At 37.4% G+C, this 6,101-nt stretch overlaps 1 long non-coding RNA gene across 1 annotated transcript; it reads left to right on the top strand.

Annotated features, from left to right (window-relative positions):
* Positions 1-248: 248 nt before the first annotated feature.
* On the top strand, positions 249-4,927 carry LOC149991515 (uncharacterized). Its single transcript, XR_016508574.1, has 4 exons — positions 249-323; positions 1,851-1,952; positions 3,551-3,637; positions 4,874-4,927. It is a non-coding gene; the product is annotated as an uncharacterized LOC149991515 (long non-coding RNA).
* The last annotated feature ends 1,174 nt before the right edge of the window (positions 4,928-6,101 follow it).

The raw sequence follows: 6,101 nt of genomic DNA on the forward strand, positions 1-6,101 counted from the left end.
CAGCTTCCAGGGCCACAATGTAGGAGGTCGGGGCTAATGGTTTGTTGAACTTATTTCCGAAGGCTGACTGTGCACATGCATTTTGCGCCTTGTGCACATTTGGACGAGGGTTTAATGGAGACACGTGGGAAAAGGGTTGTCGCCGGTGGGTCCCCCAGTAAAGTCACTTGGGATGGCTTGGCACATGTTCTGGGTTGGGAAAAAGAAATGTGTCTGAATGTCCGTCCTAGGGAGAAGAAGGAGGGTGGATCAAGGAGACTTGATTTTCTTGGATTTGCTGCAATTCCTTAAACCAAACCAGTCTCTCGGGCGTTAAATTAGTGGTAAGTGGGGACGGATCTCTGGTAAAAAAGGCCCCCGGGTTTGGGGGGTAGCAGGCTTGGCGGGCATGCCCTCTATGTAGTTTCTGGCGTTATCTCACCTAGGTGTTGGGGGTGGGGTGAGGGTGAGCTGGTGCGTAGGGTGATGCATGTATTTGGCTTAAGGTGACAGAGCTGGGTGGGACACTTGTCTTGGGCAGACTGGGGACTCGGAGGAGGTCAAAAGTTGTGCAGCGCAGTCTGTTATTCTCAATTAACTAGAATCTCAGTGCCTGTCTCTCTTCTGTTTCTCCGTCTCATACACGTGCGCGCGCACACACATACACACGCTGGTGTGGTCTCCTTGTCTCTTTTCTTTTTCTTTCTCTCCCTCCCCATATATCTTTCTTCCCCTTTCCCCTCTTCGCGCTCACCCACACACTCACACCACACACACACACACACCATGGTTGGGTCTATTATTCTAAATTAATTCCAGATCTCCTCCCCCTCAATCTTGTTTCTTTCTCTCTCAATCTCTTTCATCTCTCTCTCTCTCTCTCTCTCTCTCTCTCTCTCTCTCTCTCTCTCTCTCTCTCTCTCTCATCTCTCTCAATTTCTCAATCTCAATGTTCCTCTTTCTCAGTCTCTCATTTCTTTCAATCTTTCTCTTCTCTCTCAATTTCTTTCACACCTGTACCTCATCTCATGGCTGCTTTGACTCACTGATAGTTGCTTATAGATCTTTATTGATTGCTTATGTTCATGGATTTTTATTGATCTGATTTTTTAAAGAAAAAAAGACCTACCTGTATTAAAATATGGGGAGTCAAAAAGACCTTGCTGCACTCAATCACACTCAACCTAGGAATAGGGCAGTGCAATGAAAATACCTCACCTAACTGCTGTTTACATTAGACGGAGCTCTAGTTCATGTTAGAATTAATATTATTATTTTAAACATTTTACAACCATGTGATACAGTAACTTTTTCCTAGATCTCTCCCTTTAAAAAAAAGATTTTACTTATTTATTTTTAGAGAGAGGGGAAAGGAGGGAGAAAGAGGGAGAAGAACATCAGTGTGGGAAAGATCCATCAGCTGCCTCTCACGCCCCCAACTGGGGAACTTGATCTGAAACCCAGGCATGTGCCCTGACTGGGAACCAAACCCGTGGCCTTTCAGTTCGCAGGCCAGTGCTTAGTCTACTGAGCCATACCAGCCAGGGTTTGTGGTAATTTACAGAAATCTTGATTACTCGATTAACAGTGGTCAAGTTTTATCTTCTAATTTTAACGGACAGGTCTTGAAATCTTTGTAGGTTGGTATGTGGTTGGGTTCTGTGACTATCTCTTTAATGAACTAATTAGAATGGTGTTGACCTGAGATTTATGTATGCTTTGATTTCTAAATAATTTTTCACACAGGAGAAAGAACACATTTCTTGGAGCAAATATTTTCCCACTCTTCCCCCAATTGTCCCTGTTAGATGCCTAGAAAAGATGCATGGTTGATGACTAAGACATAGTTTATTTCCCTTTTATGTCTACAGGTGGCAGTGTAGAAGCCAAAACGGGATCTTCTAGAAGTGGTTTCTAAAAAATAAGAGTGCATATACACAAGTAAGCAAGCACAAGAAGCTGAAAAACCACAGGTACGTAAAACAATTAAGCCGCCTATCCAGCTTTATAATTATTGCATTCCAATATCTTGACATTTATATAGACATCTGTGAAGTGAAACATGTTGAGGTATTCTCAAAGGAGAAAAGTATTTATTTCAGAGAATGCATTTAAATAAAAATACTGCATATTATTGCATTTTTTTTTACTATTCTAAAAGAGAAACATTGTTTTTCTATTGTGATCAAATGGCTTTGAATTTAACCAGTTGTTGCTTGATACTTGTTTTCAAAAACACTTCTGCAGCTGTAAAAAACTTCCAATTGTTCTGAAATTTTTCATTTGTGAAACTGTTAACAAAGTCACCCCATTAAGCCAAAGTGATAGTTACCTGTTTTTTACAGAAACGGCATCTTACTCTTGAATTAACCTCTTGCTTATTAGGATACTGAAATACGAATGTATTAGGTCTTCTTTTAAAATAGTCCTGTTTTTAACCATTTTGTCACTGTTTTCTCCAACTTTGTTGCTTTTCTAAGCCTAACATATAAGAAGTACCTTCATAATTTACCCATTTGACTGAACTAACGATAGGTTTAATATGGGGATCAAAAGCAATTATGGTAAAACATTTTTAATTATGATGCAATTCAAAAGAATTTGCCTTTGATTATCATTGAAATGAAATTTTGCATATTAAGGCCCTTTTTTATTAAAGCATGGTTGACATACTATATTATGTTTCAGGTGTATGACATAGTGATTCCAGTACTATATTCTTTAGATGTGATCACCAGAATAAATCTAGTAACCATCAGTCACCACACAAAGTTATTATAATACTAAGGCCCCTTTTCAACAATCGGGTATCACACTGTTATGAATGGTAGAAGAAGCCAGAAGGGGAAAATGTTCACTTTTGTTGGTTTTTATTTTTCTTCCTTATAATGGTGGGCCATGGTGCTCTCACAGGGAGGCTAAAGTTATGTTGGCTGTAAAAGAGTCAGGCATCAAAATGGATTTTAAAGACACGAAAGCTTTCTCTTTCTTCAGGGAGCGCACAGGATCATCACAGTGCCAGAATGTGGTGATACCTTGTGACTTTTGACATTCTGCCTTTATAGTGGAGGAAGTATTCGTTTAGCACATGCCAATGAGGGTGTTAAACAAAAATCACATGCCATTCTTGAAGCTTGAAAGGATCAAAATGGACACTTAACCAGTAGAAAGCAAACTGGGAGCTCTGGAGGTATAGATTCAACTAAAGACAGAAAGGTTCTTACTATAAAAAGCCTATGGATATGCAGTGTCTTCAGGAAAGTTCACAAACATTTAGGAACATTTAAGTTCACACTGCACGGGACTTAGATACATTATCTGACTCAGGAAACTGGGAAGTAGCTAATCCCCCAATATATCTAAGAGAAATAAAGTCTAATCTAAATTAGAAAGGAAAAGAGCACAGTTGAGATTTTATTCCTTTTTTGAATTATAGCATTCTCATTGTAGAAACATTAAGTACTTTAGAGATATTTTGTTTTTTAAGTATAACATACATATAACAAGGTGTAAAATGCACTAATCACAATGTATTTTTACATGTATGTATGCCCATGTGATTGCCACCCAGATCAAGATACAGAATATTTCCAACACCCCAGAGGACTTCTTCCTTTTTCCCCTTCTGGTTAGTTTCCATCCCACTTCCAACCTGAAGGTAACACATTATGATTTTTAAAAACTCCATCTGCTAGTTTTCTATGCTATTAATTAAGCTCCATATAAATAGTAGATAGAACGGACTCTTGTATGTCTTTTGCATAACAATGTTTACAAGATCATCCATTTTATAGTGTATATTTGTATTTCATGCTAGTCTGTTGTTGAATAGTAATTCCATTGTCTGGATATATCAAAATTTGTTTATCCATTCTGTTAGATCTTTGAATTGTTTCAATTGTGGCTGATATGAATAAAGCAGCTATGAACATTCTGCTTATATTTCTTGTGCACATGTCCACTCATTTGTCTTGAACATGTACCTAAGAGTGAAATTGTAGGCTTGTAGAGTAGGTTTATATCTAGCTTTAGTAGACGTTGCCAAACAGTTTTTCAAAGTGGTTGTACCAGCTTAAATCCCACAAGTAGTGTACAAGAATTCCAGTTGCTTTACATTTTCACTAACACATGGTTCCATCAGTCTTTTTAATTAATTTTAGGGGTTGCATATTGGATCTTTTTGTGGATTTTTAAGTTAAAAAAACTTTTAATTGTGGCAAAATATACAAAATATTGAATATCATCAACCAGTTTTAAATCTACAGTTAGTGGTATTAAGTATATTTACATTGTTGTATAACCATCACCACAATTCATCTCCAGAGCTCTGTACCTCTTGGGAAACTGAAACTACTCATTAAACGAGTCCCCATTCTGTCTTTCCCCCCAGGCTTTGGGAATCATCATTTTACTTTCTGTCTCTGAATTTGACTACTTTAGTACTTCATATGAGTAAAACCATAGACTATTTGTTCTTTCATAACCAGCTTATTTCACTTAGTATGATGTCTTTAAGATTCATCCATGTTGTAACGTGTCAGAGTTTCCTTTTTTAATGCTAAATAATATTCCACTGTGTGTGTATATCACATTTTGTTTAAACATTTGTCTATTGGTGAACACTTGGATTGCTGTCACCTTTTTGCTGTTGTGAATAATTGCTACTGTGAACATGGGTGTGAAAATATTTCTTCAGGACTCTGCTGTCAAATTTTTTTTGTACATACCCAGAAGTGGAATTTTTGGGTCATATGGTAGTTCTATTTTAATTTTTTATAGAACCACCGTATTGTTTCCAAAACTAACACACCATTTTACACTCTCAATAATGTACAAGGGTTCCAGTTTCTTCACATCCTTGCCAACACTTGTTATTTTCTGTTTGATTTTGAAGGTAGCCATGCTAATGGGTGTGAGGTGATCCTTATGGTTTTAATTTGCTTCCTGGTAAGTAATATTGTTAAATGTCATTTCGTAAACTTATTGGCATTCTTGTTAAAATCCTGCCCATTTTCAAATTGGATTATTGTTTAAACATTTTTTGTCAGATTCCTTTTATTTTCTGCATATGAATACATGGTATAATATATATATTACAGATATTTCCCCAGTTTGTGGCTAGTCTTTTTACTATGTTCATGATATGTTTTGATGATTTTTAATGAAGTCCAATTACCAACTTTTTTCTTTTATGGCTGTTGGTTTTTGTGATCTATTTATAAAATCTTTGCCTACCTTGGGGTTATTTTAAAAAACTTTAGTTACTGAAAATATTTAAAAGCAATCTGCTTGGAAGGTGCAGTAAATTAACTATAAGTGTATTTCAAATTAGAGCCTTAAGTATGGATGTTGGGCATATTCTTTGCTGTAGCAGGTGCCAGAGGAGTTTGAAAAAGCATGTTTTTCAATAAGATATGGACACAGATGCTATTACTCAAGTGGCCCATGTTGCTATATCTCATCAACACTGACTATGTCTTCAGGGCCCCTCTAGAGTGGGCCATAAGGAACAGCCTGGTGATGACTTGGCTAGAAGAAAGAATGTGGCAAAATGGATGGGTATTTGCTTTTTAAAAAAAGAAAAAATCCATATTTGCTCAATGATCCTTCCTCTCTCTTCCATCTCCAAGGAGGGTTGCTGCAAATTTGGTGCTCCTTCTTTCCTTTGTCTCTGAAATAGCAATGTCCCTTGGTATTGTGCCATTTATTAGCTTTTTCTCTTTTCTGTGTGCATCTTTTCCCTGAATTCCCTGTGTTCACATTCACTTTCACGTCTTGAGCTATCCCTCTCCTTCTGCCTGGCATATCCTAAAGACTTCTCAGGTCTCTTATCTCTTGCTCCTACCACCTATCCATCAACATAACATTCAGATCTGTGTCTTTATCTGCCTCCCGGACATCTCCAACTGGATATTCCAATGGTTCCTTTAAAAAAAAAACACTTGTTCCTCTCCAGTCTTATTTAATGTATTTGCCATTAATCTAAGATCCCAAAGTAGAAATCTTGGCACTGTCTCCAATCCTCCCACACAACTTCTATCGCCCTCACAGTCCATATGTAGTTGGTTATCAAGGCTGCTGGACCTTTCTCCTGTTTCTGAAACATCTTTCAAAGGCATCTT

The sequence above is a fragment of the Furipterus horrens genome, unplaced genomic scaffold (genome assembly GCF_987537825.1).
Source record: "Furipterus horrens unplaced genomic scaffold, mFurHor1.1.pri manual_scaffold_17, whole genome shotgun sequence".
In the NCBI taxonomy this organism is placed as follows: domain Eukaryota; kingdom Metazoa; phylum Chordata; class Mammalia; order Chiroptera; family Furipteridae; genus Furipterus; species Furipterus horrens.